The following is a 25,027-nucleotide window of genomic DNA, read 5'->3' as shown; positions in this document are numbered from 1 at the left end:
GTGGTGGTTTTTTCTGAATTCTCTAATTCAGGATGGTGATGCAGTGGAGATGAGAAGGGATCTTTCCTGGCTGCACTCAGTAAACAACTGTGCACTGATATTAGCCCAGTGGGAGCAGAAACTTATGCTGCACTCCATGCAATTCAGTTTTGCATTGAACAAGGCTACTCGAAGGCATGGTTTGAAGGTGATGCATTGCAGGTTGTTAAAGAAGTAAGATCAGAGACACCCTGTGAAAGTATGCATGGGCATTTAACCGAAGCCATAAAGGAACGTCTCCAAAGTTTGGACCAGGCGACTTTCACCCACACCCGGAGAGAGGCGAATACGGCTGCCCACGAACTAGCTGTAAGAGCTAAGACCCATGTCATAGATACAGTCAGGTGGACATCCATCCCACCATGTATTTGTGGTATTGTAAGGCGAGAGGAACCAATTCCCTCTCTTTGATTTTGCTTTTTTGAGAATCAATAAAAGCATACAACTCTTATTCTTCAAAAAAAAAGGATGGTGATGCAGCGACGTCTTTGTGTTAAAAATGATGTACTGAGATTATACAAAACTTAGGGTTTTCTAGAAAATGAAAACACGTTTGAAGGTAAAAAAATTTCAGGTTTTTGGTTTGCTATATTTGACAAACCAGGTCTCATAGTATACTAACTAGACATCATCCTATATATATATAAAAGCCGAATCACTCTCAAAAGTGCCTTAATATTGCGACATGTGATGTGAATTCTTTTTATTTTAATGCTAAACTGGTTTTTTTAAGGCAAAATTTGTGAACCGGCTTTTTAAGAGTGAATCGATTTTTACTTTAAAATCCGGTTCATTAAATTAGCATAATTAATGGCATTTAATTATATTTGAATATTTTTCCATATATAAATTATTCAATAATTTAAGAATTATTAATGTTAAAATCAAATAAGGAAACAAATTATGTATTATTATGTTTAATCACTTTAATATGTATATAACATAATATTATATGTTGTAGTTGAATTAGATGAACTAAATGATAGGATGTAGAAACAAAATAGAAAAAAATTTCATTGCATTATTATTATTTTTTAAAATATATAATTGTATATTAATTATTTATTGTATAGATTGTCGGAGTTTTACTCAACATAATGATCAGGTATTTATTTTTGATTTCATTAGCAAAAATAATAATAATAATAATTATTATTATTATTATTATTATATATAATTAGCATCTTACGAGCAATTATATATTCGATGTCCAAACCAAAATATAAAACCACAATAGTAATCTTGGGGTTTATTTTTGCTTAGTGTCCATTAGTTTATAAAATCGTTAATTGTTCGATATAACATGCTTCTTATTTGATATTTGCCCGAAGCATTTTCGCCTATGAGATTTTTGGTTTATTTGTATGATTTACTTGGATTTTTCAGATTTTTTTAAAAATACTTTTTATGCGTTTTTCTGCTTTTTTTTATTATTTTTTTAATGCATTTTTTTTATGCTTTTGAAAGAAAAAGAAGGCAAAAATTTATTTGATTATTATACAAAAAAGGAACTTCGAAACACCTAAGAGATAATTAAGATTGAATATAATGTGAGATGATTATTTGATTGCATTGTTGACCGAAAGATTTTTTATTATTTTGCTATGTACTTTTTTTAAGGCTCATAATTATATAGGTTTTATAATTTGTATGAAATTTAATAAGTATAACACTAATATAATATAAATGATTCTTACTAACTTTCTATTAATTCTTTGATAATCACAATCCAAGTTTTCTTTTCACTATTTTTTTTTTTTTTTCATTTTATACTATACATATGGGAACAAAGATTTTAACATGTTTTAATTTATATGGATTAAACTAATTAAAGTTAAAGGCATTATATAGTAAAATTTTATGCGATTTATACATTTATACAATATTATGTGTATGATTGTGTGTCATTATGTTGAGTAATATATTGGTGTATAACTTTTAATATGCCTTTTTATTTAAAAGGGCGTGGCAATTTTTTTTTTTTTTTTTTTTACAACCTATAATGAAAAGTTCGATAGAGATGTGTTTAAATTTTGAAATTAAACTATAACAAAGAATTGTGCGCATATTTTTTCTACAACCAGAGTACTTTTTCGAATGTTCATAATTTTGAGTTTTATTTGTGTTGAAATCTAATAAGTATAACACCAACAATATTAGAGATTCTTTCTAATTTTATATTAATGTTTTGATTAAGGAAAATTCAAGTTCTGCTCTTACAATTATGAAAAGTAAATTTCATAAACTTATGAAATGTACAATTATAATATTTTTAAATTTTATAATTAAATTGTAATGAAGAATCTCGCGCATTGCGCGGGTTACAAGTGTTGGGAATAAGTTTGCAAACCAATACCCAAATACACGGACACTCAAAAAGAATAGAAAGAACAAAAAACAAGATTGAATTACAATACTTTAGTATTATGGAGAAAATATCAAGCTTCCCACTTACTTCTTCTTGTTAATTGCTTACTTATTCTAACGTACATAATATCCTTATATAAAGATTTCTTGCATTTGACCACATACATTACTAACTTACAAAAGTCAATAAAAGCAACTCATTAAGTTGTTACATATTAAAGCCTACAATAGATGCGCCTAACTTGCTTACTAAAAATCGATAAAAGTTGCTCTAACAATTATAGCACTTAATACTATGGTTACAAAGTCTACAAAGGTGGCTAACACTCAAGAGCTAAAACTAAAAATCATAAAGTCTAATAAGGTTGTCGCCTAACAAATACTCTTTTGACTTCTAAGGCATGCATAATTTACTAAGCTAATTAAAATAAAAGAAAGCTGGGCCGAAATGCTAAAATTAATTAGAAGGAAATGTGTACAACTTTCTTGCATGCTTTCTTTGACTATGCATTTTTATTTGCACTTCCAACACGCCCCCTCAAATCAAAATGCCTTCATGCCAAGCATCTCACGTAACATGTTGAAGGGTTCGACTGGCAATGGCTTCATGAAGATAACATCCACTTGTTCCTTGGTATTACAATACTCAAGTTCAATTGTCTTCTACTTCACATGGTCCCTCAGAAAATGAAACCTTGTATCAATATACTTGCTCCTTTCATGTTGCACTGGATTCTTTGAGAGCTTGATTACTGACTTGTTGTCCACATGAATCACAGTAGATTTTTCTTGTGGTTGATTCAGTGACTCCAAAAGATTTCTTAAGCATATGGCTTCACAAACAGTAGAAGAAATTGCTACATACTCTGCTTCACATGAGAATAATGCTACAATTGCCTGCTTCCTTGATGTCCAAGAAAAAGCGGTTGAACCAAGATAGAACACATGACCAGTTGTGTTTTTTCACTCATCTTGGTCACCTCCCCAGTCACTATCTGAGTAACCAACTAATTCTGCATTTTCACCGTAAGTATAGAAAATGCCAAAATTGATAGTACCTTTAATATACTTTAGAATCCTCTTTAAAGTTAGCCAATGAGATTCTCTTGGTGTCTCCATACAATGACTTACGAGTCCAACGCCATAAAGTATGTCATGCCTTCTTATTGTCAAATATCTCAAGCTTCCGACGATATTTTATGCCTTCTTATTGTCAATTATCTCAGGCTCTCGACAAGACTCTTGTACAAGGTTGAGTCAACTGGCTTTCCTTCTCCTTCTTTTGACAACTTCAATCCTATTGTGATAGGAGTATTGAAGCATTACAGCTATCCATCTTGAACTTTTCTAATATCTCTGTCATGGATTTCTTTTGAGAGATAAATATTCCACCATTTTCTTGCTTCACTTCTATCCCAAGAAAATATGACATCAATCCATTGTCAGTCATTTCAAATTCTTTGAACATGGACTTCTTGAACTCTACAAACATCGTTTCACTACTACCAGTGAAAAACAGATCATCCACATGTAGACAAAGTATCAGAAATTCTCCTTTGTCATCAGTCTTCATGTAGACAGAGTGCTCATATGGACATTTTATAAATCCATTTTGTTGAAGATAATCATCAATACGAGCATTGCAAGCTCGTGGTGCTTGCTTTAGGCCATACAAAGCCTTCTTCAAATGATACACCTTATCTTCTTCTCCTTGTGAAATAAAACCTTCTGGTTGTTCCACATACACTTCTTCCTCAAGTACTCCATTAAGGAAAGCTGATTTGACATCCAGTTGGTATATCTTCCAATTATGATGGGCTGCAAGCGAGATCAATAATCTCACTGTGTCAAGTTGAGCAATTGGCGCAAAGACTTCTTCATAGTCAATTCCATACTTCTGTTTGTAGCCTTTAGCTACAAATCTTGCCTTGTATCGATCAACATTGCCATCTGCAGTTCGCTTGATCTTGTACACCCACTTGACACCAATCATCTTCTTCTTTGGTGGGAGTGTCGATAACTCCCATGTGTCATTCTTCTGAATTGCATGGATTTATTCTTCCATTGCTAATGTCCAACAATAGTCTTCCGCAACTTCTTGAAAGGTTAGAGGCTCATGATTTGCATGGAAACAGAAAAGATTTGTTTCTCCTTCTTCTAAACGTTCATAGACATCCTTGAGACTTCCCATCTTGATAGGAGTTGGAATTCCTTTGTTAAAATTGTCACTAGAAGATGAAGAACCAGATGTAGGACTTCTGTGTATTGAAGAGGGTGAAATAGGTGGAGGAGATGTTGGTGGGGCAGATGGTATCACAACTGGCGTTTGCTCTTCAAATTCATCTGAGACAACATTTTCTTTGTTCGCTTCTTTATTGCTCCAACTCCATGATTCTTCTTCACTGAAGACAACATCTCTACTAACCACTACTTTAGTTGTTAGTGGGTTATAGAGCTTGTATGCCTTTGACTCCTCACTGTAGCCAACAAAAATACACTTTTCACCTCGATCATCAAGCTTCCTTCTTTTTGCTTCAGGAACTTGAGCATATGCAACACACCCAAAAATTCAACGGTGTGCAACACTAGGTTTGTATCCACTCCAGGCTTCTTGAGGTGTCATGTTCTTGACACTCTTTGTTGGGCACTAGTTCAGCAAATACACCGAGCATGCTACAGCTTCCACCCACAATTGCTTCGGCAATCCTTTCTCTTTGAGCATGGATCTTGTAATGTCAAGGATAATGCGATTCTTCCTTTCCACCATCCCATTTTGTTGTTGGGTATAGGCTGCAGTGAGTTCATGTCTGATCCCATTCTCTCTACAAAAATCTTGAAATGCATTTGAAGTGTACTTACCCCCTCAATCAGATCTAACGGCTACAAGCTTGCAATAACTCTCCGCTTTGGCAAGTACCTTAAAGTTCTTGAAAACAACTAAGGCTGAAGATTTCTCCTTAAGAAAATAAACCCATGATTTTCTGCTGAAATCATCTATGAAGGTAATTAAGTACTTGTTACCTCCAAATGATATGGGATCCAATGGCCCACAAATATTAGTGTGCACCAACTGTTGTGGTGCTTTCACCCTCTATGCCGTACCACTTGGAAAAGAGAGTTGTGACTGCTTACCAAGTACACATCCTTCACAGACATAGTTTGCTGAATCAATTTGTGGTAGACCATGCACCATTCTATCAGAGGATAATAGCTTTAGGCCACTAAAGTGAAGATGACCAAAGCGTAAATGCCACCGCCATGACTCGTTTTTAATGAGTCCAATGAGGCATTTCTCGATCTTTGTATTCAGGTTTAAAGGAAACATACGGTTCTTGGTCATTTGAACACGTGCAATGAGCCTTCCACTTGTATCTCTTAGAGAGAGAACATTATTCTCTATGTGTACAATATATCCTTTCTAGAGAATCTGGCCAATACTTAGGATATTGCCCTTCATACTTGGGACATAGTAAACATCAGAGATGAATTCTTCCTTGCCATTTTTCTGGAAGATCCGGACTTTTCCTCTTCCTTCAACTACAAGTTTTGAGGAATCTCTAAGGCTCATGTTTCCGCAAACTCCTTGAGTTTAACAAGAGTTTCTTTTCTTCCACACATATGATTGCTTGCACTAGAGTCAAGGTACCAAACATCATGTTGACCACTGGAATCATTGTGTGCCAATAAGAGAGTAGAATTCTTATTCTCACTACTTGATGCTTCATCAAGGTTGACATGACCATCATTCTTGTACGAACATTCTGAGGCATAATGTCCGCATTTTCCACAGTTGTAACACTGGACATTTTACTTTCTCTGGTCAGGAAAATATCTCCTTTCTTGAGATGGACCACGACCATTTGTATTACCGCGTCCTCGACCTCGACCTCGACCATGGTAGTTGGCGCCACTACGTCTTAGATTCCATTGTCCACGTCCTCCCTTTGGTTTGTCAAAATTTAATTTTGACTCCAAAGCTTGCTCAAGAGATGTGGCACTTGCATTCTTCAAAATGCATTGTTCATGAACTCGGAGAGATCCCAGCAGCTCCTCTGCACTTATGGTCTCTAAGTCTTTTGATTCCACAATTGCCGTCACCACGTACTCAAATTTGGGTGTGAGGGATCAAAGTATCTTTTCCATAAGACGAACATCTTCTAGTTTTTCGCCATTTCTCTTCATTTCATTCACGATTACAAGTAATTGAGAATAATAATCAGAGACATTTTCTCTTTCATTCATATGGGAAGATTCAAAATTCAGCCCTAATGATTGAAGGTGAATTCTCTTCACTCGGCCAACACCTTTGAAAATTGTATTCAAGGTGTCCCATGCTGCTTTGCTCGTCGCCGCTTCAGCGACCTTCTCAAACGTTGAATCATTAAATCCTTGATAAAGAAGATACAACGCCTTCTTGTCCTTCTTTCTTTGGTCTTTGAGAGTGACTTTTTGATCTGCAGTATAGGTGGCTTCTTGCTCTGGAGTGGGCTCAGCGAACCCGGTACTGACAAACTCGCAGAGGTCTTGTGATCCAAACAATGCTTTGAATTGGAAGCACCATTTCTCATAATTTTCCTTTTTCAATTGAGAAACTTGGATTTGCACCATATTTGAGGCCATGACTGCAATGCTATGAATAAACTAGCTCTAGTACCAATTTGTTGGGAATAAGTTTGCAAACCAATATCCAAATACACGGACACTCAAAAAGAACAGAAAGAACAAAAGACAAGATTGAATTACAATACTTTAATATTGAAGAGAAAATATCAAGCTTCCCACTTGCTTCTTCTTGTTAATTGCTTACTTCATCTAACGTACATAATATCCTTATATAAGGATTTCTTACATGTGAACACATGCATTACTAACTTACAAAAGTCAATAAAAGCAACTCATTAAGTTGCTACATATTAAAGCATAAAATAGATGTGCCTAACTTGCTTACTAAAAGTCAATAAAAGTTGCTCTAACAATTATAGCACTTAATACTATGGTTTCAAAGTCCACAAAGGTGGCTAGCACTCAAGAGCTAAAACTAAAAATCATAAAGTCTAATAAGGTTGTCGCCTAACAAATATTCTTTTGACTTCTATGGCATGCATAATTTACTAAGCTAATTAAAGTAAAAGAAAGCTGCGCTGAAATGCTAGAATTAATTAGAATGAAACATGTACAACTTTCTTGCATGCTTTCTTTGACTTTGCATTTTTATTTGCACTTCCAACAATAAGCTAGTTTATATAAACTAGCATATAAAAACTCTTTTTTCTTTATAATTCAATTTAAAAACTCTATGAATATTCTATTAATTCATCGTGCTTGCTTTTCTTTTCTTAATTATTTGCTTATGTTGTGTGTGAAAATTTATCTGATGCTTTGTTACATAGAAAAGAGTAAAATTTGAGACCTTCTATTAATAAGTTGCAATAGGATCTTAAATTAGTGATCCTATGATACTTGACAAACTTTTGAATTTTGTTAATCGAAACGATAGTTTACTATTATATATTACAATCATAGTATGATTGCACATTTGATAACTTACAACAAATCACAGAAGAAAACATGATTTGCCATATTATTCATAAAGGAAAAAAAAAATAAAAAAACTCGAGTCTCCAATCAACGATATATATATCAACTATTTATGTCGGCACTAATGATTTTATTTTTATTTTTTTCTTAATAAAGTAGAACCACTTCACCTACTTCTAATTGGTATCTTATAATATTCTCCTCTATCTATCAAGTTACGTAGAACCTATTACATTTCTTTGGCATTTCAGCTTTTTAGATAGCGAGTTTCTCATGAATTATTGTATATACATCAACTATTTATGTCAGCACTAAAGATCTCAGGTAAAGGTCCCAGGTTTTTCTTTTCTTCTACCTAATACATACTTCGTGATTGTGTGACGCAAAAGACATAGATATGCACCATCTCTAGAAAACAGACAAAGCGAATTCTTGTAGTAAGTGCATATTGTTGTCTCAAAAAAACAAATCAACGGACAGAAAACTAAACAAAACAGTTAAGCAAAAGCAAATTAAACATTTATTTATTTCTTATATTTTTCACTAAATCTCTCAAGGGCATTATAGACAGAATCAGAATCATGTTGTGGGCCTAAACCCAATACTCGGGAGCGAATCATTTGGGTACCACACTACGGATGCCGATGAAGAAGAGACATTAATTGTTTTCACAATTTGCCAGAAGAATATTCCTATTCATGCTTGATGCCAATTTGTGATGTGTGTATGGTTGCTTTAATCAGCGTTACACAATTTCTAGAGTCGTTAGAATATGTAAAGACATGTACAAAAATTTCAGGCAAAACAGAGAGACAGTTTAAGCTGGATAGTGATTGAAGATGAATTTTATTCCCGTGCATAGCGAGAGTTTCATATCAATTTTTTTTTTTTTTTATTCTAAAAACAATTTTTTTTATGTTATATATGCGAATGATGGTTACCAGAAACAATCTTCAGAAAATATTGTCATTCTCTATTATATTAATTTTTTTTTTCTGGTTTTTGTCCTTATTGTTTGTTCTAATTTATATATCATTTTTATTCAATTAGTTTTTTTTTTTTTTTTTTTTTTTTTACTTCTATAAATTTTACATGTAAGAAATGATGGAGAGAGAGAGAGAGAGAGGGTTTCCTATTGGTGTTTTTGATAAGAGATACAGCGATTTTTTAGTTTACAATGTTGTACATTGATAGGTTTTTTTTTTTTTTTTTTTTTTTTTTTTCTAATTGAATTGGGGAAAAGAGGCACATTATTTACACGCTTAATTGATGGACGTTATTGGCTTTCAAGGTTTTATTGGAGCCAAAAAAAGTATATAGAAAAGACAGCTCTTTTCTATTATATTAGCATTTTTCATTTTCTGTTCGTTTGTCTTTATACTTTGTGGTTATGTTCTTCTGTTTTCGATTTTTCCACTATCCTCTATTCTAATATATATATATATATATATATATATATATAAATTCTAATTACTGTTTTTTTTGTAAATTTTATATTGAATTTAGGAAAACGATGATGAGATAGAGTTTCTTATCGTTGTTTTCGGTACGAGGTATGACGATTTTTTAGTTTACACTATTGTTCATTGTTACTGTTAACATGCTTAATTGATCCACAACATTGCATAGAAAAAAACAAATCATAGAAGAAAAAAAAAATTGATCGATGACATTGGCTTTTAGGGTTTTATTATAGATTATGATTTTTTCCTTCAAAATCTTTATGAGGTTATATCAAATTAGTTTTTGGATAACCTATTAGTTAATATAAGAAATACGCTATGTGTGATAATGTGTTCTTTTAATAGTCAAGAATATTTACAATACGCATTTAGGTTCTTATAAGATTGCTAAAATTGGGTTTCTACGGTGGGTATAATTAAAACGTTGTTTTGAATGACTATATTAGCAAAAAAAAAAAAAAAAATTATTGTTCCTTTCGTTTTATACTACATCTTTGGGAACAAATATTTAAGAGAAACGATTAAAATCATTATCTCAATCATCTTTCAATTATCTTTGTATAAGACCGAAATGAGTCTACAAGTCCAAACGTGGATCCATTAAATTTACAAAAAGAGATGGTTAAAAGACAGTTGAGAGAATGATGTATTTATAAGGATAAAACTTTATAAATTTCTAAGTTTAATTCATATAGATGATATGCAGGTTTATGCTCTTTAGTAAAGAAATATGGTTCAAAATGATTTTCTGAACATTTTCTATTTTTGGTAGCTAATTAGTCAATTGAGCGAGGAAAAGGACATTGATTACTTATAATCTTTTAAAAACTTTTCAAACAAATTAGTATGAAAAAAATCGTGCATAGCGCGGGTTATATGCTCGTTGTTTGTAATTGTTCAATGTTAATGGGCTTTCTGGGCTAACTGTTAAAGTCGAGATTAGGGGTAGTGTTTAGAAGATCAGTGAGAATATCAATGTGCAATAGCACAGTTTATGTGAGAATATCGGGGGATTTATGTATTTCAAAATCACTAGTTATTTCAATTGAATATTTTACACGTTGAGTTTGAGCTTCTACTAACTTAAACTTTTGGAATAATTAGTAATTTAACGATCTTTTCCCTTATCTGATTCTGGATAATTGGTGAAGTACTTCTTGTTATGTTGGCTAAAGTTCTTGTCTTAGCTGCTTGTTGAGAAAGGGGAGGTGGACGTTGGTTTCTAATACAAGTGTAACACAGTTTTGGCTATGGGGTCCAAGAATGGTGCATGCTGTATAGTTCTTTTGGTTTGCATTTGTCACCCTTGATTCACTTTTCACCTTAGCTTTCCTCTTATTGTCAATTCTTAGTACAACTTTAGGCTATGGAATTTGGTTTACGGTGGCATTGGCATAGAGTTGGACTCTACATTGCCAAATCTTTCGCCACATCACAGCCTTTCACCCTTTAAATTTGCCTAAACAAAAGACTAATGACACATTGTAGGTTTATGGTGATGGATCAATTGATGGACTGACACATGAAATCGTATCAAGCTTTTAATTTTGAGTACTCTTTGGCAGTGGCAATTGGAATCAATGTTGAATTAGCTACTGAAATGGATCTTTAATGAACATTTAGGGATAGATCCTCAAGCTCCTATAGATGCTTTGAAAAACCCAGGTTGTTGCCTAACGTACTAATGCGCATAGGCTGAAAAGCATACGTAATGCTCACTAGTCAAACCAACTTCGGCATCACGACAGAGGAGGAAAAATTGGTCGAAAAAATCCCTTGCCACCCGATTCAGTTGTCGGATCATAAGAAGATATTGAAACGAAGATAATCCCCGGCCCCCTCTACCCCCTCTGACCCACTCAAATTCGAGCCCACACTATGGATCAACAACCACGTGTCTCTGTTTCTTGGCAGATTGCAACCATTGTGGAGGATATCCTCAGGTCTTTTAACATTAATCAATTGGTTCAATTTCATTTGATGTGCACATGATAATATTCTCTATGGAACCCTTAATTTGGAAAGACAAAATACTGAAAAAAGTATGAAGTTCCGGAATCTTGAGCCAAGCTGTTTCATATTGACACTGGGGAAGGACTTGACAGGGTTATAGGATTTATAACAAATGGTGAAGTTCTACTGACCAAGGATGAAAAGTTATTTTCTTACGAACCTAGTAGCCAACAGACCTTGGATCTTCACATTTGTGGTGAAGCAGGGTTGTTTGCTTTGGATACTTATGTGGAGAGCCTTGTTCTACAAAATGTAGCAGATGCAGACAGAGATCTGGGAAGGCAGGGGAACTAGTCTTCTGGTAGTTAGTGCATAAAGAATAGCAAGTAAGGGCAAGATACTTGGTCCTAGTTTTACATTGAAGTTGTGTACGGTTTTTCAATTAGTGTGCTTAATATGATGATGTGGATATTGTGAGGAACGTACATTTATTTCTTTCCTATCCCACTTTTTATTCACTTTGTTTGTTTTAGGTTCTACGCTCAAGTTAATCATGTGTGTCTATCCTGTGATCAAAAAGAAGTTCCACTAGTGGAGTAACATGTACTATAATGTTGTTCTATTTCCAACTGATGGTTGATAGTGCTTATTGTTTGTTTATTTGGGTGTAGGTAAAGTTGGACGGCAAAATGAAATAGCTAATGGGGGTAGAGTCAGGTTTTTTGTTTTGTCGTTTGGGGGATCGGATAAAGGTAAGGCTGAGTTTGTTGCAGAACCATGGAGGTTTAGTATGATATTTCAGAGTGTTTGATAGTTGTTTTGATTGTTTCGATACTTGAGAGTTATCTTAGATTCTTTTTTCTGTAAGCTCATGCTTGCTGAATGCATTATGTGTTAGCAATATGAAATATATGACCTCCACATCAGCAGCAGATCAAGCCAAAACAGAAACAAAAGTTCAAACTTCTGTTTCTAATCTATCTAATCCTCTATCTGTTGAAATTCAAAATATATCAAAGGGTATTGCAGATAAGAGTCAATAGTTTAAATTGTGTAATTAGTTTGAAACTGTAATCTTATCTTTAGTTTTTAAACTTTCAACTGTACATCTATATATATACGTGAAATACAATAGCACTGTTATCAATTCAAACCAGTTTCAAATTATATTTCAAACTTGGTATCAGAGCCTTTTGGCTAACACCTTTTTCGATCTTCTTCTATGGCTTCCGCAAGCTCTACTCTATCTCTTCTTTCCTTACCCAATATCACCCCAATGGGGCTTATCAAACTTGATGGCCCCAATTACCTAAGTTGGACCTCAGTTTCTTCCTGTGCTCCGTACCTATGATCTCTTTGGCATCGTGGATGGTACAGACATTTGTCCTGATGAATACACTATTGATGACAAGGGCAAATGCACTTCTGTCCATACTCCAGAATTTCTAGCTTGGCAGAAGAAGGACCAGTTTATATTGGCTTGGATTAATTCTACTCTCACTGAGAGGATTTTATCTACTGTCTATGGATTGAATACAGGTAAGCAGGTTTGGGTGCATTTATCTACTAGATATTCCCCAAAGTCACGTCCTAAAGTCACTCATCTCAAACACCAGCTCCAAACTCTTCATCAAGGTTCTAAGAGCTACTCCGAATTTCTTCTCACTGCCAAGAGCTTGGCAGACCAGCTTGCTGCAGTTGGTAGGGGTGTTAATGATGAGGATCTCATCTCTTATGTGATTGGTGGACTTTCCCCCTCTTATCACCTTTCATCACCATGTTCAGCTTTGTCACACGAGAATCACCGATCTCATTTGATTACTTTCACACCAAGTTGCTAAATTATGAGCAACTTCTTGAAGCTTCTCAGACATCTATTCAACCTGAAGTAGGCCAGGTTGCTTTCTTTACAAACAAACAAAAAACCTCTCATCCCCGGTAGTACACCAAGAGATCCAAATTTCAATCCCACAACTAACAATCCAACCGTGCATATCAGCATCCTTTTTCACAGCCATGGCAGATGCAGCAGTCCTCTGGTTTCTCACAGTAGATGCAGCAGCCCTCGGTTCCATCCTCGGATCCCTTTCAGCCCAAGCGTCACAACTATGCTGCCCCACAATCTGGTAATAACTTGTCATATTCTCCAAAATTTATGCCTCCTAACAGAGTTCCCTGCTAGATTTGTGGAAAAATCAGCCACAATGCATTAGATTGCTACCATAGGATGGATTTCTCCTATCAAGGGCGTCATCCTCCTGCTCAGTTGGCAGCCATGACAGCACATACCCATGAGGTTCCGAAGACTAAACAACCATGGTATCTTGAAAGTGGTGCGAACCACCACATCACCTTATCACTTGAGAATTTATCTCTGCAACAACCCTGTCAAGGGGATGAGAATGTGACAGTGGGAAATGGGGGAAGTCTACAGATAGCTAAGACTAGTTCTTCCCTAGTCTCTACCTTCAATTCTAAATTCAACTCTAAATTTCGGTTACAAAATATTCCTCATTGTCCACATGCCTCATCCAATTTACTGTCGATAAAAAAATTTTGTAGCGACAACCATTGCTTTTTTATACTCACTGCTACTTGTTTTATATTAAGGATATGCTGACCAAGAAAATCCTCTTGCAAGGACCAAGTGAAGCAGGTCTCTATCCTATCTACCCCTCCAGCAGTTGCAATCCAATAAAGTCAAGTCCAAGGCCGCCTTTCTTTCCTCAGCCCCATTTTTGTCACATTTTTCTGCATTCCTAGGAGTCACAGCCCCTCTTGATATTTGGCACTCTCGACTTAGGCACCCAGCTGATTCTGTTGAGCACAACCTCTTACAGCAATCACTATTACCTTATTGTGGTTCTCTCAAAATTGATAAACTTTGTGACTCATGTCAAGTGTCCAAAAGTAGAAAATTACTTTTTCCTAATTCTACTAGAGTCTCCACACATCCACTTGATCAATTAATTCATTCAGATGTGTGGACCTCTCCCATTGTATCATTTGATGGCTATAAATTTTATGTTATTTTTATTGACGATTATTCTCGTTTCTCTTGGCTATTTCCTTTACGTCAAAAATATGAGGTCCTTTCATGCTTTATTAAATTTAAAAACCTAGTTGAGAACTTCTTCTCCTGCAAAATTAAGCAAATACAAACTGATAATGCAGGAGAATATGTCTCAGCTGCGTTTAAAAATTTTATAAACATGAATGGCATCTTACATTGCTTGACGTGTCCTTATACTTCTGCCCAAAATGGTGTCTCTAAAAGGAAACATCGGCATGTTACTGAGACTGGTTTATCATTTTTAGCACAGTCCCATCTCTCCTCTTCCTATTGGGTTGATGCATTTTTAACTGCAACCTATTTAATTAATCGCATGCCAACTCCGACCTTGGATAATGTTTCACCCTACTTCAAACTCTTTCAAAAACATCCTGACTACTCTCTTCTTAAAACTTTTGGATGTGCTTGTTACCCTTTGCTTCGCCCTTATACAGCCCACAAATTAGATTTCCGCAGTACACGTTGCATTTTTCTAGGGTATAGCTGTAGTCAAAAGGGTTATCGCTGCCTTGATCCTACAAATGATCGTGTTTATGTCTCTCAACACGTTACTTTTGATGAAAAACAGTTTCCATCAACCAAGAGACCTGCTGCCACACCTCCTGTGATGGACACTTCTACGGTCATATCACTTTCACACCCATCAGGTACTTTCTCTCCCTCTCATTTAAATTCATCCTTTTCTTCAAATTTTACCTCTCCTATTTTGGATTCTTCTCCTGGAACATTATCCTATGATTTAGTGGTCAATTCAAACTTGGACTCTCCTATTTTATCTCCTACCACATCTGAATCCAACGTGTCACCCTTACCACCTCATTCATGTTCTCCAAGTTTCTCCACTAGTCCACCTGTGTCTTCTACGAAAATGCCTATAGTCCCATTTCAGCCTCAACACACTAGGATGGTCACCCGTTCTCAGACAAATTCTCTCACCCCCAAACTTTATCCCAACTTTCAGTCATATTCTTCTACCAAATATCTCATTCAAGCCTTAACATCTATCACCCTTCCAATTGAACCCACGTCATATACACAAGCTGTGAAGAACCAGTGTTGGCTTGAGGCTATGCGTGCTGAATTTGAGGCTCTTTTGTCCAATAAAACATGGACGTTATGCCCTAGGCCTTTCCACAAGAAGGTGGTTCGAAATAAATGGGTTTTCAAACTAAAGCAAAAATCGGATGGTTCCATTGATAAATATAAGGTGCACCTTGTGGCTAAGGGATTTAATCAAGTGGAGGGTACTGATTTTCATGAAACATTTAGCCCTGTCATTAAGCCTACTACTATTCATTTGGTCTTGGCATTAGCTGTTCATTTTGGGTGGTTTGTTCATCAATTGGATATTTCTAATGCATTTTTGCATGGGTTTCTTGAGGATGAGGTATTTATGGAACAACCCCAAGGCTTTGAGGATGCTAATTTTCCTGACCACGTATGTCAATTGCATAAATCTCTTTATGGACTAAAACAGGCCCCTCGTGCTTGGTTTATGCGCCTCTCCCAAGCTCTCATGGAACTTGGTTTTTCAGGCTCCCTGGTTGACACATCGCTCTTTCATTTTTGTCATCAATTAGTTTGTGTGTTTGTACTAATATATGTACACGACATACTAGTTACAAGTAATTCCTCCTCTGTTGTTTCCAGTCTTATTTCCAGATTAAAGTGTGAATTTGCTGTGAAGGATTTGGGGCCTTTATCTTATTTTCTCGGCATTCAAGTCACAAGGGGTGCACATGGATTATTTTTATCTCAATCAAAGTATGTTACTAATTTGTTATGCATATCTGAAATGGATGGTGCCAAACCAGCTTCTACTCCTTGCGGGTCTGGGGACAAATTATCACGTTTTGCTGGGGATCCATTGGCAGATCCATCTGACTATCGACATATTGTAGGAGCTTTACAATATTGCACATTGACACGTCTGGACGTTGCTTACAGTGTTAATCATTTATGTCAGTTTCTTCATGCTCGGACAACCTTCATCTTGTTGCTGCCAAGCGTGTCCTACACTATCTTAAAGGTACGATTGCATATGGTTTGCATTATACCAAAGGTTCTTTACAACTTAATGGATTTTGTGACTCAGATTGGGCGGGTAGTCCCGATGATAGAAAATCAACTACAGGATATGGCATTTATCTTGGTCCATGTCTTATCTCTTGGACTGCCAAGAAACAAGCTGTGGTTGCAAAATCAAACACTGAAGCTGAGTATAGATCTATGGCACTGGTTGTTGCTTCAATGTATTGGATTCGCATGCTATTTAAAGAGTTATCAATTCCACTTGTTCATAAACCCTGCCTTTGGGTTGATAATCTTGGTGCCCTTGCTTTATCCTCTAATCCCGTGTACCACGCCCGCACCAAACACATTGAAGTGGATTATCACTTCATTAGAGATAATATTTTTAATAAGGATCTACTTGCACGTTACATTTCCACTCACGATCAACCTTCAAACATCTTCACCAAGGGTATGACTAAGGCTCGATTTCTTCTCTTACGGAACAAGTAGATGGTGGTGTCTCTCCCCATCACCTTGCGGGAGGGTGTTAGTAGTATGAAATATATGACCTCCACATCAGCAGCAACAGATCAAGCCAAAACAGAAACAGAAGTTCAAACTTCTGTTTCTAATCTATCTAATCCTCTATCTGTTGAAATTCAAAATATATCAAAGGGTATTGCAGATAAGAGTCAATAGTTTAAATTGTGTAATTAGTTTGAAACTGTAATCTTATCTTTAGTTTTTAAACTTGCAACTGTACATCTATATATATACGTGAAATACAATATCACTGGTATCAATTCAAACCAGTTTCAAATTATATTTCAAACTTTATGTGCATGCGCATATTCTTCTATAACTATGATAGTCGATTTTCTAAGGGCCAGTAGATGTTGAGGCTAAATTCGTTGATCCATTCCCTTTAGATGTCCTTGTACTTTAGTAATACAGAGCATGAACTTAATGTTTGTTGATGTTTTTTTTTTTTTCTTAAATCATCTGATGTGGTGAAAAATTGGTTTCATGAAGACTATTTTAAAAAAGGAAAGATGGTTTAACAAATACTTTTGAAAATATTACAATCATTAGCTCTCAGTCCGGACCCTTAATGATGTTTCTTCATAAATTTTGATTCTTAGGGTGCCCCATCTATATTTAAGGACTTTCTATGCCGTGTTAGAAAATGGAGTCTTTCGGTTTGTTTCTACTCTGTGTTTTCTAAATCAGAAAGAGAGTGAGTGTCACCATTAAAGTATCCATTACTCCAGTTGCTTGTTCCTACTTCCTCCTTTATTAGGTAATTGAAGATTTGACATGGTTGCTATTATGCCTTTGTGCTATAAGTTCCTTGTCTTTTTGCAAGAGGCTATACTGATGTTCAGCGTGGTAATCCTATTAAGACATAGGAACGTTACTAGTTGTCCGACAGGACTCGACCCGAGTGATCCACACAACTAGCGGTGCCGCATATAGTTTTGAATATTCGAAAAAATTAAAGAGCAAAATAAACAAAATAAAATTATAAACACAAAATAAAACAAAAATTTCCACGCAACATGTAATGCAATAAAATAAATCCTCTTACATCATGTTCAATACTTACGTGTCTTTAGTGTTTTAAAAGCATTTATGTTCATTTTTTGCACAACATCACACAAATTAACGAAAAAGAAGTCCCATAAAACATTCAAATAAATTAAAACGAAAACCACAAAGTAAAAAAAAAAAAAAAAAAAAAACAAAATCAAAAACAAAACAAAATTTTTGATAAGAAACTTACGCGTGGTATAAAATTCTCTTCGACAAAAGTTGCTTTGAATCTGCTTCTTGCAATGTGATTAGATGATTTTTGAAGAGAAAGTGCGTCTGTGACATAAGGGTTGACCAAATTTTCTTATGGGGTCTTGGGTTAATTTATGCCTGTTTTGTTAGAAATAATGGGAAGGGAGAGAAAAAGAGAGGAGGCTAGGTGGACGGCTATTTAAGAAAATTGTCTCCTTTTATGTCCAAGGGTTTTGAAATATTGAGGTGGAATTAGAAAAAATAAAAAATAAAAAATAAATAAATAAAAATGTAAAGTTCACTTAACCTCCTAAAACTACTACCCTAATGACAATCTATCCTCCAAAGTATCAACTACGACAATTTACCTCACAAACTATCAAAACAATGATAATGTATCCCCCAATGCTAACAAAATGACAAAATTACTTTTATAAAATTTTCAATAAGACAGAAGTACCCTTAAAAATTTGAAGAAAAAATAAATTGTATTTTGTTTTTATTGGTGGTACATTGTTATTGTTTTGGTAGTTTGGGGGATAAATTGTTGCAATTGATAGCTTGGGGGTAGATTGTCATTGGGGTAGTAGTTTGAAGGGGTTAAGTGAACTTTACCAAAAAAAAAAAAAAAAAAGAGGATATTTTCTGTTCTTATTAATTATCTATAGTTTTCTTGTAGCTCTGTAATGCATTTTCCACAAAAAATGTGGCAAATGTCTTCTTTTGGCCTAGTCTCCTCCTTGTTGTTCTCTTTGGCAATCCCGTAGTTGTTCTAAGACTAATCAAAATTTTGGAATCTCACTATCTTCAGCCGTTGCAATTAGTATTTTTCCAGCCTTCCTCCATATCTCCTCCTTTCTCCCCTCAAGTCAAATTTATTGGCTACGCGGCACCCAATCCATAATACCTTAAATCTCACACAACATCATAATGCTTTACTAATTCATTCGAAATGTTGAATCTGGTCGGGACTGTGAAATTCAAATTCAAATTCAAATTGCATTCAAATTGAATTACAAATTATAAGGGCGTTACCGTTCAAAAATTATACTCTCTCAATGAATATCACTAGCTAATGAACATGAATTATCATCAGCGTTTAAAATTAAACTCCATTATCCTCGTACGTAGTATAATATCATATTGTGCAAGAAAAGAAATAAAGACCAAAAGACATTTTAAATGAGGAAAAAAAAAAAAAAAAACCCAACGCAAACTACATAAATCATCAACCCAGCCCGTGGACCAATTCTTCTTTCACCAACGAACTAACTGCTTAATTAGCTAGACTGCATGCATGTAGGGCCGCCGATCTACGTACGAGCTGGGTCAGGCAGTTCTGATCTTCGAACAAAAGCCTTGACAAGTATTCTTACCTTCTCCAGCATTAAGGAAATAAAAAGCGACAACAACAAAAAAGTAGAACACAAGGAAACTACAAAAAAGTAATCCTCCCACCATGAAATTGGTGAAGACCTCGGAAACGTGATGTAAAATGAAAGGATAAAACACAGTGAGAGGATACAAATGGGTCCGGCTAACACAAAATGACCAAAAGGAAGGAGGTATAATATTGCAGAGAGAGCAAAAAAGAAAGAAGCAGTAAAAAACATGAGAAGCTTCAATGAGTTTTCCAACATGAATAATGTTGTCGTTATATGGGGCTGTCGTTTGACTTCTATACTAACGTTGGTCGAAGCTATTCCAGTGGTTTTACGATAGTTGTTGTCTAGCAAAATTCCTACAGGGGGCTTGAGTACCGTCTGGAAGCTGATTGTTATAAGCAGCACAACCACCACCAACAACGCCGCGCGCATTTCAGTTGTGATTCGCGATCTATGGCGGATGAAATATATGTATACTTTCTCATCAATTCCGACAGGAGATCTCAAGTAATCTGCAAGAGGCCTACAAAGACCCCAAGGCCTTGTTGCTCTGGCATAGCATAGCATACGCCTCATTGGCGCTTCAGTCACCAAATTTGCTTCATTTTCCAAAATCTCAAACGCTGTAAAACCCCTTCTATTCTCGATGTTTATATCCAATGGAAACTTCGTTAACCATCCTACGATCTGCAAAATGTAGAGATGGACATTTATACAAACTCTATATATATTTCCTTCTTTAGTAGAAAGCTTGAGTGGAAAGAATTAACTTGCCTGGGATTGATCTCTTGATATTGCAATGTGCAGCACAGTGTTACCTTCTTCATCCTGCCAGTTCAATAATTTTCTCCCCAATGAAAAGGCATCTTTGAACCAGGCCCGCCGAAGCCATCCTAATAGGAGCTGAAAAGCATCGAATTTATCGTTTGCCAAGGCAATGTGCAGAACAGTCTCTCTTCAAACTGTCACATCTTCAATAGAGTCGGGACATACTCTTAGAAATGCAACCAAAAGATCGAGATCTCCTCTTTGAGCTGCATAATGCAAGGGAGTTATACCCTCCTGCCCTTGGATACGAACAAGGCCATTATCAACATCAAGTAGTCGTAGCACGACTCTAGTTTCGCGATTTTGCAAAGCAAGGTGTATAGGGGTGAAGCCATCTTGGTTAAGCTTCCTAGCGAATGATGGCTTTAACCTCATGATCTCCATGGCCAACTGGGTGTGGCCCGCAGATGCAGCTTCGTGTAAAGGAGTCTGAACAAATGGAATGTCATCGATGTTGTCAAAAGCTCTTGCATCTTCCCGTATCATTCTGTACAAGGCATCAATGCCTCCTAACGGGTTAGCATCTCTCAAATTCTGATGTATTTCTTGCTGAACAGAATTCTCCATATTCGGATCCATTCCAAAAAGAGTGATTGTGTGCCAATTAAAGGAAATGCGTTAAGGCTTAAAATGTTGAAACTCCCCAGGCCTATTTTTATAGGATTGTGAAACTAGTTAACAAATGCCTATTGATTCTTTTTTTTCTTTTTTCTTTTTTCTTTTCCTTTTATAAACCAAATATATATATATATATATATATATATATATATATATATATTTGGACAAGGTATACATTCACAACGACATCATCAATTTGTATGATAATTGTATAGAGTCTACTAATTAATTAAGATTATTCTTTTTAAAAGACAAATTGACAATCACCACAATTAACCTTGATTTCATTAATTTAATAATCCATATTATACATGGGTCAAGGGTGTGAATCGCAGTGATGCCATGTGCTGCCCAAAATGCAGATGCGAGAAATTCTCCGGCCATAACGAATCCAATCTCATATTATTAGTGATAATGCAGTCAATGTTAACAACACACACGTTGTTGATTTAATTTAAACCGTTTTATTTAAGGAAGAGCTGTAAAATATGATGGTGAGGTCAACACATTGTTTATTTAAGGATTTAAGTTAAGCCGGTTGACTAAAAAAATGTTAGAATAAAATATTGGGATAGAAGTACAATTTGGATATTTGTCATTTTGTCCTCTTCTCGAAAGAATTTATAAGAAGAAGGGATTCTCTTATTTCACAATATATATTTTGCTTACAAAAAATCTATTATATAAACTTAAAAAGAGGGAGCACATCTCGTGAATCGAGAGCCAAAACATGTATAGTCAGTCTTTTTAACTTATGAGATTTACTACACAGTAATTTCAAATTTTTTAGATTTATTCCTTTTAACACTTCTATAAGTTCAATTTTTTATATTTTTTTAGACTGTCCATAATCCCTCACGTTTGTTTGTTTGTTTTTTAGCAATAAAAGAAGTTGAGGGAAAGGAAGAGCTCCCCTTGTTGTCTTACAAAATAAAAACAAGCTAGCTGTAAAATGCTTGCCAACCTATGAGGGTAGGGGTTGTTATATTTTATAGATTGGTTTATTCGGTGTTTAGAATATCATTTTATGTTTTTGAGATTTTTGGTAGTTCCTACTTATAGATTTGATAAAGAATTGAAGAAGTGTGAAGAAACTGCTGAACGAAGACAAGCCTAAGAAAAAACCACGACACACAGCCAAGTGTGGTAAAAAAATAAATGAAAAGGAATAAAAACACAACCTAGATATTGACAAATTCTTAAAAGAACATTGATTATTTAAAAAAAAAAAAAATTAGGGAACAAAATTACTTTTTGCTGATAAAATACACTTTATAATAATTTCTAAAGTGCTCTTTTCTTTTTCCGTATACTATTATTTTTTTTTATATATATATAAAATACATGTTGGTCAACGTCAACACACTATATATATATTTATTAAGGAGTAATGGTATTAACACTCTCATTCCTTTATGCACTTATATTCTTTACACGGGATAATTCTAAAAGTTTTTCTTGTGTCTTTCTTGAGCCTCACTAAAAATGATGTGATTATTAAAATCAATATTTATTCAAAATTTAATAATAATCAATCACACGTCTAATGGTAATTTTAATAGTCACATCATTTTTGAAGAAACTCAAGAGGAATACAAAAGAGACTTATAGCATTATTCTTCTCACGCACCTTTAGGTGGCTCCCACTCTTATCATTAGTCTAAAACAATATAAAAATGATATAAAAAATTGGAAGAGAAGGGAAAAAATTAGAAATATCCAAATTGTACTTATATCCGAGTATTTTGTTCTACATTTTTAAAGTCAAACATACTCTCATTTTTCTACTCTTACTCTCATACACCCTTATGTGCCACTTACTCTTATCATTAAATTTGAAATAAATTATCATTAGATCAAAATCTAATGATAATTTATTTCAAATTTAATGATAAGAGTAAGTGGCACATAAGGGTGTATGAGAGTAAGAGTAGAAAAATGAGAGTATGTTTGACTTTAAAAATGTAGAACAAAATACTCGGATATAAGTACAATTTGGATATTTCTAATTTTTTCCCTTCTCTTCCAATTTTTTATATCATTTTTATATTGTTTTAGACTGTTCATAATCCTTCACGTTTGGACAAAGCAAATGCCTTTTTATTTTACTGAAAAAATAATAAATAAATAAATAAATAAAGGTAAAATCCACATAACCCCCTCAAACTATCATTCAATTGACAATGACCACTCCAGATTATCAAAACATTGTCAATGTTCTCCTAAGGCTAGCAAAAAGATAAAAAAAATACTCCTATATATTTATAAATAAAACAAAAATACCCCTATAAATTCGAAAAAAAAAAATTAAAAAAATAATAATAAATTTTAAAAAATTATTATTATTAAAAAAAATTTTTTAAAGAATTTTTCTTTTTAAAACGGAAATTTTTATTAAAAAAAATATTTTTCTTAACTTTTGTTTTTAAAAATTATTATAAAATTATAAAATAAAAATAAAAACGAAAATTTTCAATTTTAAAAAAAAAAAAAATCGAAAGTTTTTAATTTTTTTTCTTATAAAAATGATTTTTTTTTTTTTCAGTTTTAGGTTTTTTCTAGAAGTTTTAGTATATATATATATATATATATATATATATATATTAATTTTAATAAGGGTAGTTTCGTCATTAGGAGACATTGACAAAGATTTGGTAGTTTGGGGGGAACATTGTCACAATTGAAAGTTTGGGAGAGTTATGTGAACTTTACCCAAAAAAAAAAAATATACTATACAAGACTGACGCCTAATGGAAAGGGGAGCTCCCTTGGTTGTCTTATAGCACTAGCAGTTGTTTTTTTTAATTTTTTTTTAAGTTTGATAATTAATAAATTTATTTTTTATTGTTCTATTCAAATAAACTTAACAATAACTTCCCTTATTCTTTTTTATACACTTTATTTCAAATAAATGTCGGTGAAAGAGAGAAAAAATAAAACCATTTTTTTTTAATAAAATAAAAATAATGGTAAATGAAGCAATAGTGTTGCCCTAAATAGTGTAACACTTTTGTTTCATTTGGGTTTCCCTTGATTTAGAGAACACCTAAGGAGTCTCTTGCAATGAATGTTTTTTTTACAAGTTTTTCCTACATTAAGGGGAAGGAAATAAAATTTATGGAGCTTAATGTTAGTGCTCAAACAATGTGTAATGCATGACAGCCTATTAGGCGTCACACCTAACATATCAAGCGTAATTCATGGCAGTTAGAATCAGCGGTGGAATCGAGATTTTGGTTCGCAAGAGGCAAAATTAAAAGTAGATCTAGATGAACAAAAATTGATTAAAAATATTAAAGAATACAACTATCGAAATAAATAAATAATTCAACCAAATTTATATTGTATAAAGCAGATATATAGATGTAACTTAAGATTTATTTTATTTACATCTAATGTTAATTTATTCATTTGTCATCGACAAGATCTCATATTGTGAAATCGCTGCATGATTTTTTCATTGTTGATAGTCATGATTCTTGAATCTATCATTCTCAATGTATGTAACTAGACAATTATTCATATGCTGATCTTCCATCGGTTACATAGACTATTATTAACAATATTTATTACTAAAAATGCTATTTCAACGGTAGTTGTTGCAAGTGGCAGAATTAAGAGCAATGTCATCGATATGTATATCTATGTGCATTTATTAAATATTAAATTGTTCAGAAGAGGCATTACTACTAGTTTTCTTTATAGGAGCATAATTAGCATACATGGAAAAGATAACATCGTAAGAAACTTAATATTTGTTTTTGTTGCTGTATTTTTTGGTCCAACAATCTCCGATTGGTGAGATCCGCTTGTTCTTTATATTCTTCGTGGCATCCTTGATCTTCAATTTTGTTGGTCTTCGTGCTCCTTTAATTCCTGCAAAACAATAGCCCATCAGGAAAACTTGCCGGTGGGGTGCCGGCGAGTCTCACTGTGATGCCTAAGTTAGCTTCTTTCTGAGTATG

At 34.2% G+C, this 25,027-nt stretch overlaps 2 pseudogenes; one reads left to right on the top strand and one right to left on the bottom strand.

The window, feature by feature from the left end:
* The window catches only part of LOC132182264 (F-box/kelch-repeat protein At3g06240-like), a 76,997-nt pseudogene extending 65,268 nt beyond the window's left edge, over nt 1-11,729 (top strand).
* Nucleotides 11,730-19,544: 7,815 nt separating this feature from the next.
* On the bottom strand, nt 19,545-21,011 carry LOC132181795 (ankyrin repeat-containing protein BDA1-like; annotated as a pseudogene).
* Between the last annotated feature and the right edge of the window lie 4,016 nt (nt 21,012-25,027).

Source organism: Corylus avellana, chromosome 5 (genome assembly GCF_965113065.1).
Source record: "Corylus avellana chromosome 5, dhCorAvel1.hap1.2, whole genome shotgun sequence".
NCBI classification, from domain to species: Eukaryota; Viridiplantae; Streptophyta; class Magnoliopsida; order Fagales; family Betulaceae; genus Corylus; species Corylus avellana.
This window is presented reverse-complemented; position numbering and strand designations above follow the sequence as displayed.